Below are 12,720 nucleotides of genomic sequence, written 5' to 3' on the forward strand. Positions count from 1 at the left end.
CCCTTCTGCCGGAGGAAATGAGCGTCGGGGATTTGTAATCTGGAACTTGTGTGCACTTGTGCATGTTCCTGGCGCACGGTTCTGCTGACGCGCAGCAGTTCTGCCACAACACAAGGAGCCGTCCGTGTGTTGGAGGGCGGCCAAAGACAGACAGAGGAGAGGGGAGGAAGGGGAGGGAAGGGGGGGGGGGAGAGGCAGGTCCAACTTGTGAGAAGTTTTAAATATCAGCTCATTAGCCACCTGTAGACCTCTCTAATGAGCACTCATGGATTTTTCATTTCCTTTAATCGGGTGCAGCTTAGAAAAAAAAGGAAAGTGCACGTGCTTGTTTTCCCCTCAGGTCTGTTGTAACCCATCAGAGCTGTGGTGCACACACATACCAGCCCAGCAATCTCCCATTTACCCCCCCAACACCACCACCTCGGCTCACACACTCTGGATCAATGTCAGCAGGGGGAAGAGAGTCCAGCATCCTCCAGAACCTGCAGCCCTGTTAAGTGCTTCCTTAAGCAGCTAGGTCCTGCTGCAGAAACTTAAATGATGACAACTTTGATACTTTTCCAGGAGAAACTAATCGCCCCACACGTAAAACCCGTTTGTGTCCGACACAACGGTTCTGCTTCTAATTTCTCCTGTTTTTACATTTAAACTTATGCGAGGTCACCGCCGAGGAGCTGCAAGTCAGAGCATCAAGGAATCTCAATGTCGCATGAATATTTCATTAGAGTCGGAGCAGGAATTTCAGATTTCTGCCGCTGTTTAGCATACCGTGGAATCAGTGGTTATCCGACGGCAAACAGCAGACGTGCTGGAGGCTGCACGGTGGAGCAGTTGTTGGCGCTGTTGCCCCTGAGCACAAAGATCCTGCGTTCAGATCCCGGTTGGGTCCTGGCTCTGTGGCGTCTCTGTGTTCTCTGAGCGTTGGTATCTGCATCATGGCTGCCAGCCAATAGACTTGTGACCTGTCCAAAGTGCATCATTTAACCACTGGAGTCAAGCATCAGGCCAAAATCCCACCACAGCAAACAATCATCACCCATTATGTGTTGTAGCTGCCAAGTGGGGCACGATAGGCTCAGGGGGCAAATGTTTATGTTTTACATAGGCACAGGTTGGTTTAAGGTTGGAATCATTGTTTAAAAGTGTTGTTTTTTTCATTCTATTCTGGCAATCTTTGCTATCTTTTATAATCTGATTGCATTTGACTTTGGAAAGTGCCTTGAGATGACATGTTTCATGAATTGGAGCTATATAAATAAAACAGAATTGATTTGAATTGAATCTTTTTTATTACAATTATTTGACCTCAAACATTTCAGTGTAAACAAGAAAAAAAAGTCTTACTTTTTTTTTTTTTTTTGCAAACTACCAACATATAAATTTTCCACGTTGAGCTGTTATGTGGGTATGAGATCAAAGACCTGAGCCAGAACCAATATTCTGATTCCAGATTGAATGGAAATAACTTTTGGTGAGCCCCTGCTGGTAGATTTATCTGTCTGTAATACATTTTCATAACACTGCATATTTAATAACACGTAGAAAGGTGTCAGTGAAGAACACTGGTTTAATTTGTTTTGCTGGTCATCATCACCTTCTTTGTCTACTGAATACTTTTTCATGTCAAACTGATGATAGAGGAACAGAGAAAGAACATCGTCTGAGGTTCTTTGAGACTTCTCCACAAAAGCTGAGAACTAAAGAGCTCTGTGCACGATGCAGAGTTCACAATAAAAGAGCTTAATTCTGTCAAGCCATGCACACAGGAGTCCTTTTGATTCCTGCCAGACTTGACATTTTCTTAAATCCAGCAAGAGCTCCACATATCGATAGCAGCTATAGAGCAATTTTTTCCCCCTTATTTCTGAGGTCTGAGAAAAGAATAAAATAAATCTAAAGTGTTCAAAGGCTTCCTGCAGAGAAGAATTATTACAAAGGTTCTCAGCGTCCTGTGTGTACGTGGCAGCACCTTTAAAAGTGAAACGTAATTTGCTTTTAACGACAGAGCTCAGAGGAAGAGTAGCAATTGATAGGATTGTACGGAATGCTCTACATGGTCTGTTAAAAAGATAAAATGCCCAGATCGTGCTGGCAGCACAGAGTTTGCAGGGGTTAGAGAATATGTTCTGCTGTAATGCAGTAATCACCATGCTGCAAATCATTTTCTCACAGGCTCCCTATTCTTCTGTATCCTCTGAATTCCTGGTGAGCTATTAAAAAAAAAACAGGGGAATTACGTTTAAGGTTTTGTCAGTAGCTTATATCTGGCCATGTTTGAGTCAGCCGGCCTTCATCGGCACAGATTAATCCAAATCAGAGGTCCTCCTGCAACTCTTAGATGTTTTCCTGATCTAATTTGGTTTCAGCTCAGTTCAGTTTATTATAGCGACAGTTTACAATAAACATGGTCTCAAGGCACATTTACAGTTAAAACAAAACGTCAATTCAACGAGCTAAATGAGGAGTAAAATAGACAGAAACTGCAGGGGAACACATGAAAGCAATCCAAGAAAATGTATAAAAAAAGGAGCATAATCCTTAAATATATGACTTCAAATGACAGCAACAATAATATATAAACAGAAATCCCAAAAACAGCAACAACTAAAGATGGACTAACTAAAGAAAGCGTCCATAGAAACATAACAGCAAAGAAATGGTCAAAATATATAAACGACAATCACAATCCAAACACAACGGTAGATTGTGACACAGACAGTTTAAACGTTAGTCACAAACTTTCACAATAGATTCTGTCATCAAAGAATACAGGGATGTTTAGTTTATTATTTAAATCGGTAAAGAAATTGAACAAGTGTCTACCTCAGGAAACAATGAACATTGCATCAAGTGACTGACTTGCAGCATTCGCTCCTGAAGCAGACTGTGGCCACAACGGACTCTCAGCTGCATTCAGTTGCTGTTATTCTGATTTTCTCACACTGGAAATGCATTTAGCTCCAGCATAAAGGAAAACTCCCCTTTTTTAACAGGAAGCCAGCAGAACCAGAACCAGGCTCAGTGTGAACGGACCTCTGCCACCACTGACTGGAGGTTTCAGAAGACGGAGCAGAAACACTAAAGAAGCACTGACCCAGGGGTACTTTCTATGTAAAAGGAACAGTAGAGAGCTGAAAGCAGTAGTAGCTCCTTTAGTGGCTTCATAGGAAAGAAACGCAACTAAGCAGATAAACTCTGAGTCAGCTTTCAGGTCTATAGTATGAAAGTGTTAATTACAGTAAATGTCTCTGTGCAGGAGAGAAACGAGGTTAGACACGTCTTTAGAAAGGAAACATGGAGTTATTGGCAGCAATACCTCAGTTAGGAGCAGTTAGGTTTTTCAAAACGTAGGAAGTGAGCTGTTTTTTTCGGAAGGTAACCCTTTTATATGGCTTGGACCTAAAGCCGGGCATACACTGTATAATTTTCTACCCCTTTTGGGCCGATTCTTCAGTCGTATGAGAATGTTTTGGATCGGGCGGAGTTTCTGCTGCATCTGGATGATGCATTCTGCATCGTGTAGCATCCAGGGGGTAACGAGGGGCGATTTGTTTCTCACGACCACCTCCCCATCAGGAATCGTACGGCTGGATGAAAATCAAACATGCGCCTCCCGCTGTTGAAGCAGAGCTACGAGCCGATTTCCCCCAACTTCGTGCACCGAGCATGTGCAAACAAGGGAATTCTTCTTCTTCTTCTTCTGCTTCTCAGACGAAAACACAGGAGTGGAGAGAAGCTTGGCGGCGGTACGTGTGACATGGAGTCAAACTTTTAAACCCGGGGGTTTCATCGTACAGTTTGAGCTGCGTCTGAGTACAACGGCTGAAAATATCGTACAGTGTACGCCCGACTTTGAGACGCACCGAAAAGTCTCAGAGGGAGTTTTTTCACAGATAAGAGACCTCTTTGCAGCCTGAAGGAGACACTGCTGTCGGGTGTGAACGCTCCACGCCCTGCAGCTCAGGAAACATTTCCAGAAGCACCCCCAACGCACTCACACTGCAGGAGCATTATACGGCCATTTCCTACACCTAAACTTTGGTGCCTGACTTCAATTAAAACTATTTCCTAACCGCAACCTAACCAGCTTATCTGCATCTTTGACTCGCAGCTCAATCAAAGAAACATTTAACAAAACAAAGATCTGTCAGCTGCTGCAGCTTTATAATTTCTCCAGGGGCAACGAAGCACGAGTAATTAGAAATATAGTAATGTTGCACATTTATTTAAACACCAGAACCTGGGCTACTAATTAACCTTAAAAAAACACAACTCTAATATGTATTAAGCCTAGTCTGATCTTTATATATGTGTTGAGGAGTTACATTAATATCATTTAAAAAATGCTTTCTGAAAGACTTTGACCAACAAGATTTCATCACATCAGATTTGTAAAAATTATCACAAACATTTCTCTGCTTTTTGAAAGTCTGCAATTTCCTCTGATTTAATAATGACCAACAGAGGGACATTGGATTGGTAACGAGGTGCATAAAGAGTTCTTTAAATTCCTTGGATCAGTTTTTATTTCAGTGCATCTACTGATAAATAATGTAAGAATGACAAAGCCTCCATCAACCCTGATGCTTGAAGACCTTTCTAACAGCTGACTGGTTAAAGTGTCTGCAGGTCTCCTGTAGATGCAGCAGATTTTGGACATCCTGTTCGTCAGCAGAGATCAGAGAGAAGAATTAATGAGGATCTCCTCAGATTCAGCATTCAGTCTTCTGGACTCCCGTCTTTGTCTGTGATTCTTTTATTATAATTCCTTTCTGATTTCCTCCATTAGTTTCAGTGTGTTTGCACACAAAAGGTAAATGAGAAGATCTTTTTTTTTTTTACACCGTGCATGCTCTTTCGACGCATTTCACAAATCACTTACTTCTTTTCTTCAGGTGCTTCGCAGAAACGGTACAAAATCTTTATCTAAGACCCGAAAAAACTTTTCCCTCCTTTCATATCTCTGCTGCACGCCTGTCAGCGAAAGGACAGATGGTGTTTTACAAACCATGACAGAAAATAAAGCTGACATTCTGATTTCACACGCCGCAGATATCTGCATCCTTTATTCTGCTAAAGAAAAGTGAAACAGCGCTCACGCCTTTCTCTCCGATTCCACGGCCTACAGCTCAGCTACAGTTTCACACATATACAGATTTTATTACGCTACCCAATCATTATCATAATTTTATGAGTTTTCTGTCACATCTGTTCTGGAAAGTGGCCGTCTGATGGCCGTACGGCGCCTACATGCTGACAACCCGAATCTGTTTTTTTCTTCCTCACGCTGTCACCATCCATCAGTTTAATTTGAGAGATCACGAGCATACTTAGCCACAAGCATCGACGCAATTATTCAACAAGACGACCATGTTTCATTCTTCAGATGTCACAGAGGCAGCCAGGGAAGAGCAAGACAGATGCATCTTTCCTTTCAACCCAAACGCAGCCACCAAACTCCAGGAGTCCTGGATCTCAGAAGCAGCAAATATGAGGTCAAAGGAATGTGTGTAGATGTTAAGAGGCCTGACACAAATGTCCCCAAGACAAATCAGGATATTCATCTTTTAATCTGTTACCACACTCATAAATCGCTAAAGTCTCTTCGTAAACGGCTAATTTTTCACTTTAAACAGCTTTAAACGGGACAAGCCTCGTTTAAAACGCTGAGTAACAAAGTTTTAATAATGAGGACCTTTCATTAAGGTTACATAATGACAATAAACACTTGATTCTTCCAATTGGTAAATTTCCACTGTTATGCTGATGACAATCCATAAATCCTGATGAATCCAATCAATTACTTTTTAATTACCGGTAATCACTTAATCTGGATGGCATTAACTTGGCCTCTGGTAATAAAGTAAAAAATCTTGGTGTTATTTTTGACCAAGTGAAGTTTTCCTCTCCACTGTCGCTTCATGCATGCTCAGTATGAGGGATTGCTGCAAAGCCATCAACAATGCAGACGACTGTCCACTGTGGCTCTACGCTCTTTCAGGAGGAGTGAATGCTGCTTGGAGAGACTTGATGCAACCTGCTGGGTTTCCTTAGAGAGGAAACTTTCTCACCAACCTGGAGGATCTGATGGAGTCTGACTTTAGAAAGAGCCTTGAGATAACGTGTATCATCAATTGGTGCTATAGAAATAAAATTATATAGAATTCCTGATACTAATATAGGATGCCTGTGTGTAATATTAGCCATGTTAAGTGGGAATAAATGTGCCAGTGTACTGATTTATTCCTCATCAGAGATTTTATGTTTTGTTGCAATTTACAGGAAAATTAAACAGGTTCCTCCTTCAGTTTCTGTTTTTTTTTTATACTTGTTGAATTTTTCAGTATTGTTAATACTGACATTTAACATCCATGTCCCACAGGCAGTCATTGGGTCTCCTTAATGAATCAACACCTATATCATAAACAAGTATGAAGCCTACAGTACATGTCAGTATATGGCATCTATGTCTGATTGGTGTTCAGGAAGAACAGCAGCCATACTAAACATAAACGATGTATGATCTCAACAGATCTGATGAATAATCAGCAATGATAGAGAACATCAAGAAGGATGAGAGTGGAGTTGGTGGAAGGAGGGATAGAAACCAGTCAGTATGATTTATTTATTAAAATCATGAACCTTTTACCTGGAGCGTAATTAAAGCTCTGCTTTTATTCAGGTTTTACTTTAATTTCCCCATGGGGAAATTATTTTAGGTATAAGCGAAGACAAAGAGAGTGAGGTAAAAAACTTAAAAAGCTGCTGGTTGGTCGGATGTCATGGCTGACAAACACAAGAACCTGCTGCTAGACTGGCTGCTGGGCCTTAATATGACTGGAGTCACACTAGGGCTGGATGATATAAAAAAAAAAATAAATAAATAAATAAATAAATAAATATATATATACATATATATATATATATATATATATATATATATATATATATATATATATATATATATATATATATATATATATATATATATATATATATATATTAAGTGCCCTGGCCATTTTATGCTGTTGCTTATCAACCAATTTTTAGATACACACACAAACATTTTTATGGGATTCTATGGGATTCTTCATAAATAAAATTGATTCCATTAAAAATAAAATAATTGGCATCCTCCCAAACATGATTACCTCATCCTCAGTAAGTGAGGCAGCATTGGAGGAATCCTTAGAACCTGCGCAGTGTCTGAACTGTTTAAAAGCAGTAGAGCTTTCTGAGCTATCTAAAATTTTAGCTTCATCTAAACCTTCTACCTGTATGTTAGACCCAATCCCAACCAAGTTGTTTAAGGAGGTATTCCCTCTGATCAGTGGTCCTATTTTAGACATGATTAATCTATCCTTGGTAAATGGATATGTACCACAGGCTTTTAAAGTAGCTGTTATTAAACCTTTACTTAAGAAACCATCTCTTGATCAAGATGAGTTAGTAAATTACAGACCTATATCTAATCTTCTTTTCTTATCTAAAATTCTTGAGAAAGTAGTTGCTAATCAACTATGTGAACATTTACAAAGTAATGACCTACTTGAGGAGTTTCAGTCAGGCTTCAGAGCTCATCATAGCACTGAAACAGCTCTGGTGAAGGTCACTAATGATATTCTCATGGCCTCAGATAATGGACTTGTGTCTATACTTGTCCTGTTAGATCTCAGTGCTGCATTTGATACAGTTGATCATAATATTCTCCTAGAAATACGTGAACATACTATAGGGATTAAGGGGAAAGAATTAGGCTGGTTTAAATCTCATCTGTCAGACAGATTCCAGTTTGTTCATGTTAATAATAAATCTTCCTCAAACTCTAGGGTCACTTGTGGAGTACCACAGGGTTCAGTCCTTGGACCAATTCTATTTACTATATATATGCTTCCGATTGGCAAAATTATCAGACAGCATGGGATTAATTTCCACTGTTATGCTGATGATACTCAGCTATATTTATCCATAAATCCTGATGAATCCAATCAATTACTTCGACTGCAGTCATGTCTTGATGACATCAAAAGCTGGATGACTTTAAATTTCCTGCATTTAAATTCTGACAAGACAGAAGTTGTAATCTTTGGGCCAGAGTCTTCAAAAAATAAAGTTCTTAATCAATCCCTTAATCTGGATGGCATTAACTTGGCCTCTGGTAATAAAGTTAAAAATCTTGGTGTTGTTTTCGACCAAGACATGTCATTTAAATCCCATATTAAACAGGTTTCCAGAGTTTCCTTTTTTCACCTCCGGAATATCGCCAAAATTAGAAACATTCTGTCCAGGAGTGATGCTGAAAAACTAGTCCATGCATTTGTTACTTCAAGGCTGGACTATTGTAATTCTTTACTATCAGGAAGTCCACAAAATGCAGTTCAAAGCCTTCAGCTGATCCAAAATGCTGCAGCAAGAGTTCTGATGAAAATCAACAAGAGGGATCATATTTCTCCAATTTTAGCTTCCCTTCATTGGCTTCCAAGAATAGAATTTAAAATTCTCCTTCTAACGTATAAAGCCCTTAATAATCAAGCTCCATCATATATCAGAGCTCTGATTACCCCGTATGTTCCTAACAGAGCACTTCGCTCTCAGACTGCAGGTCTGCTGGTGGTTCCTAGAGTCTCTAAAAGTAGAATGGGAGGCAGATCCTTTAGCTATCAGGCTCCTCTCCTGTGGAACCAACTCCCAGTTTTGGTCCGTGAGGCAGACACCCTATCTATTTTTAAGACTAATGTTAAAACTTTCCTTTTTGACAAAGCTTATAGTTAGAGTGGCACATACCCTGAGCTATCTCTATAGTTGTGCTGTGATAGGCCTAGGCTGCTGGAGGACATCAGGGTCTAATTTTCTCACTCTACTGAGTTCTACTGTTCTTCAGTCTACTGTTCTCCAGTTTTGCATTGTATTACATTGAAATGACTGTCGTAATTTCAGCTTTTAACTTTTGCTCTCTCTCTTTTTCTTCATAGTAGGTACACCTGGTCTGGCGTTCTGTTAACTGTGACATCATCCAGAGAAGACGGCTCACCCGCTACTTCCATCTAATGTAGAACAGATTACTAGATCAATGTGTGCTTCTGTGCTTTTTTGTTTCTCTTGTTGTGTCTCTGTTCTGTCTTCTGTAACCCCCAGTCGGTCGAGGCAGATGACCGTTCACACTGAGCCCGGTTCTGCCGGAGGTTTTTTTTCCCGTTAATGGGTGGTTTTTCTTCCCACTGTCGCTTCATGCTTGCTCAGTATGAGGGATTGCAGCAAAGCCATGGACAATGCAGACGACTCTCCCTGTAGCTCTACGCTTCCCCAGGAGTGAATGCTGCTTGTCGTGACTTTGATGCAATCAACTGGTTTCCTTATATAGGACATTTTTGACCAATCTGTATAATCTGACCAAATCTGTATAATATGATTGAACTTGACTTTGTAAAGTGCCTTGAGATGACATGTTTCATGATTTGGCGCTATATAAATAAAATTGAATTGAATTGAATTGAAAACACTGAATTCAAACTCAACTCTTTATTTAACCAACTTATTTCCAAAACTGCAAGTTTTTAAAAAAAGAAAAAAGAACACATGCTCTCTGAACTCTTTCAAGGGGGCGGAGCTTAGTTCCTGGGTCTGCGTTGTGATTGGTTTTGAGGATGTAATGACTGTAATATTAATCTACATGGGTTGACTGCAAAAGGAAGGAAAACTGTTATTCTATTCAACTTTTTATTGACCCTTTTTCATCATTGATATATTGTTGTTGAATTATTATCCAGCCCTTAGTCAAACTGAAATCCAAGCCTTTAAGTTCTGCATGTTTAGCATGTATCTGGGTTGAGGAGAACATCTGAACGATGCAGAACTTAGCCCAGGAGGAAATGGTCATCGCTGATAAAACACCGTTCTGACAGCACTGATAACCAGACCTTTGTTTAAGGAATAATTTCATCATCCTGTTTCCTTTGTTAGATTTCAGTGACATGCAGAGACATTTCAATTGCGGCCCTCATCTGAGAGGATGCACCACTGGTTCGACTTGAATTTGAGCTTCAGAACCAGTTTATTTATTGCTAAAACAGTGAAATTAGCAGGACAAAGTGAGGCAGTTCCCTGTGCTGGGCAGCATGCTGGAGCCAGCTTTAAACGGCCAGTTTAGCAGCTGTGTTTTGTGCCATTTATTTTTCAGCACCATAGATTATTGCAGCGTTTTAAAGGCCATCGTTGTGGGAATAAGGAAAGGGCTTTGGAAAATGGCCCAAAGCAGAACAAACCAGCAAATGTTTGGACTGCAGTTTTCACGGTGGCCTTTAGCTGTAGCACAGTTGGTTTATGCCTCAGGCAGACAGCGAATATCCCCAAAGAAAAGAGAGCAAAACTGAAGAAAAGGACACAAAACTTGTTTTAAACTCCTCCAGAGTGGAATACTTTCCCCAGTATTTCCTCAGGCTTGATGACATTTAGATAAGAGGCAAAGGGCTCTCTGTTTGAGTACATAATAAAGTCTGAAACTCAAAGTGAAGGCAGATAACTTGAAGTTATCTCCTGGAAAAGGTCAAGAGAGGCTCATGCAATTACCAAGTGGATGGCGAAATCTGAAACGCACCAGAATTAAGTGAAAAAGAAGTAAAGAAAAAAGCTTTTCCTCTTCAGTGGAAAGCAGCAAAATGAGTCTTACAGAGGTGTTTCTTTCCTCGTTCGGATAATGAAAATAAAGGCAATAAATTATAGATAAAGTGCAACAAAATGATGCTCATAAATCACGTTACCATTCATGGCTGCCTGGACTGAGACTAAGACGGATTCAGAGCAACACTGATCCGTTTATGGAGGAATAATTCACATTTTCCAGACGACACCAAGGAGATCAGAGCGGTCCAAACCTTCTGCCACGTGGGACAAAATTACCTGAGAGCCGAAAAAAAATCTCATTTTCTTTTAATTAAAAAGGTATTTGTAAATGTTTGGGATCCTTTGTGTTGTTTTACTCAAAAAAATAAACGAAACATGCAATATTTTAATGAAATGAACAAAGTAGTGTGACATGATGTGTGGAATATTCCTGACCCACATGCAGAAAGCACCACAGACTCAGCAGAGCTGGTTCCAAGTATTTATTTGGATGGTAAAAATGCTCAGTGGGGCGCCGGGAGCTTCTTCTCGGTAGTTTTGTGTAATGTAATCCAGGTAAGTAGCTTATTAGTCAACTGTATGGAATCGTCAGGTGAAGAACGGCCGTCCTGCTGCTGCTTTTAAACACCACAGCAGACGACGATAATGGCATACAGGTGTGCCACCTGCTGCAGGTGTGCCACGCCCTCCAACCTAGATCCACAGTCACACCAGGATCATCATGGCATAATGTGACTGTTGAAGAAAGGGGATCTCAGTTTGAATAACACAAAATAAAAAAAATAGAATACAGTAGGTGGAGACTTTGAAGCTACACACTCTTGTACAGTAGGTGGCGGTATGCACCTGTAAGCTGTTAGGAATCCGCCAATCAAAAGAAAGAAGAAGAAGGGAATTCAGTATTGTCCTAAAAAATAAAAAAAGGATTTTGTTTAAATGCCTTATTGAAAGAAATACACATAAGTTCCTATCTTTTAAAATTGTGTAGCTGAATCACAGCGCCTTGATGCGGGTCTTCAAGGATATTTGCTGCATTTAGGCCAAATTCGGTGGACAGGCGAGTGGAAGTCTGCTTTAAAGTGAAGGTCGCTGGATGTTTGTGGCTCTGTTTACTATTACATAAAAAATAAAAGCAAAAAGCACGGCTGGTAACAGACAAACACTTTGTGTTGTACCTAAGATTTTCCATCTGTAGATTTGGATTGGCTGGTGAAATTTTAAGACGCTTCCATCCTCATCGGTTTCTTAACGGGTCAGGGGCCACACAGAATCAGGGCTGTTAATCATCTCTGGACAGCCCTGAGGTAAAGTTCTTCTTTCAGTCTCTCTAAGCTGCCGCTGTCTTCCTTTTGCAGCCACTCAGTGTTCTCCTTTCCAGGACGCTCTGGTTCTGCTGCGCTGCCGGCGGTAATGCGGCCTGTGGAGGAATAAGAAGCTTGTTATTTATCACGGCGCTGTCTCTGGGTCAGTGGACGTCTCCTCAGACCTGGCAGACACATGACCGAAACGTCTCTGTTTACAGGAAACTTTTTGAATGCCTCAATTGTGTGATTGTTTGAAGTGGCTGACTCTAAAACAGTCCGTTCTGTCTTTGTCTTCTTCCGCTATTTCTGCTCTCTTTATCGGCCTGGAGTCAGAAAGCCAACACAGAACCAAGTCTTCTTTAAGTTTCTTTGTGGAAACTAAATGTTTCATTAAAAAAACATTTAATAAAACAAAAGGAAGTCATAGATGGGTTTAAATATGCACATGTGACCATTTATGACCATTTATGTAATAAACTGTGGTTTGCCCCACAGCTTTTGGCCTTCAGTCATTACCAGAATAAACTCACCTGGGTTATTGTGAGCAGTCACAAATGTTCTTTCAGACATTTAAAGGTTATCCTCTTTAGCAGAAAGGCTTTGGGGAAAAAAAGATTGCGAAGTAAACATGGCGCATCACTAACATTACTATTGAAAAGGTGAATAGATGTGGCGGCTTAGTGGTTAGAGCGGTTTGATCCCCACAGAATGCCACTACCCCAGATTTCTGCTCACTGGTCCCTTAGGCATGGATTCAGAGCAGAAGACACATTTTGTTGGAATGTACAGTTGCAAT

Source organism: Fundulus heteroclitus, chromosome 7 (genome assembly GCF_011125445.2).
Source record: "Fundulus heteroclitus isolate FHET01 chromosome 7, MU-UCD_Fhet_4.1, whole genome shotgun sequence".
NCBI classification, from domain to species: domain Eukaryota; kingdom Metazoa; phylum Chordata; class Actinopteri; order Cyprinodontiformes; family Fundulidae; genus Fundulus; species Fundulus heteroclitus.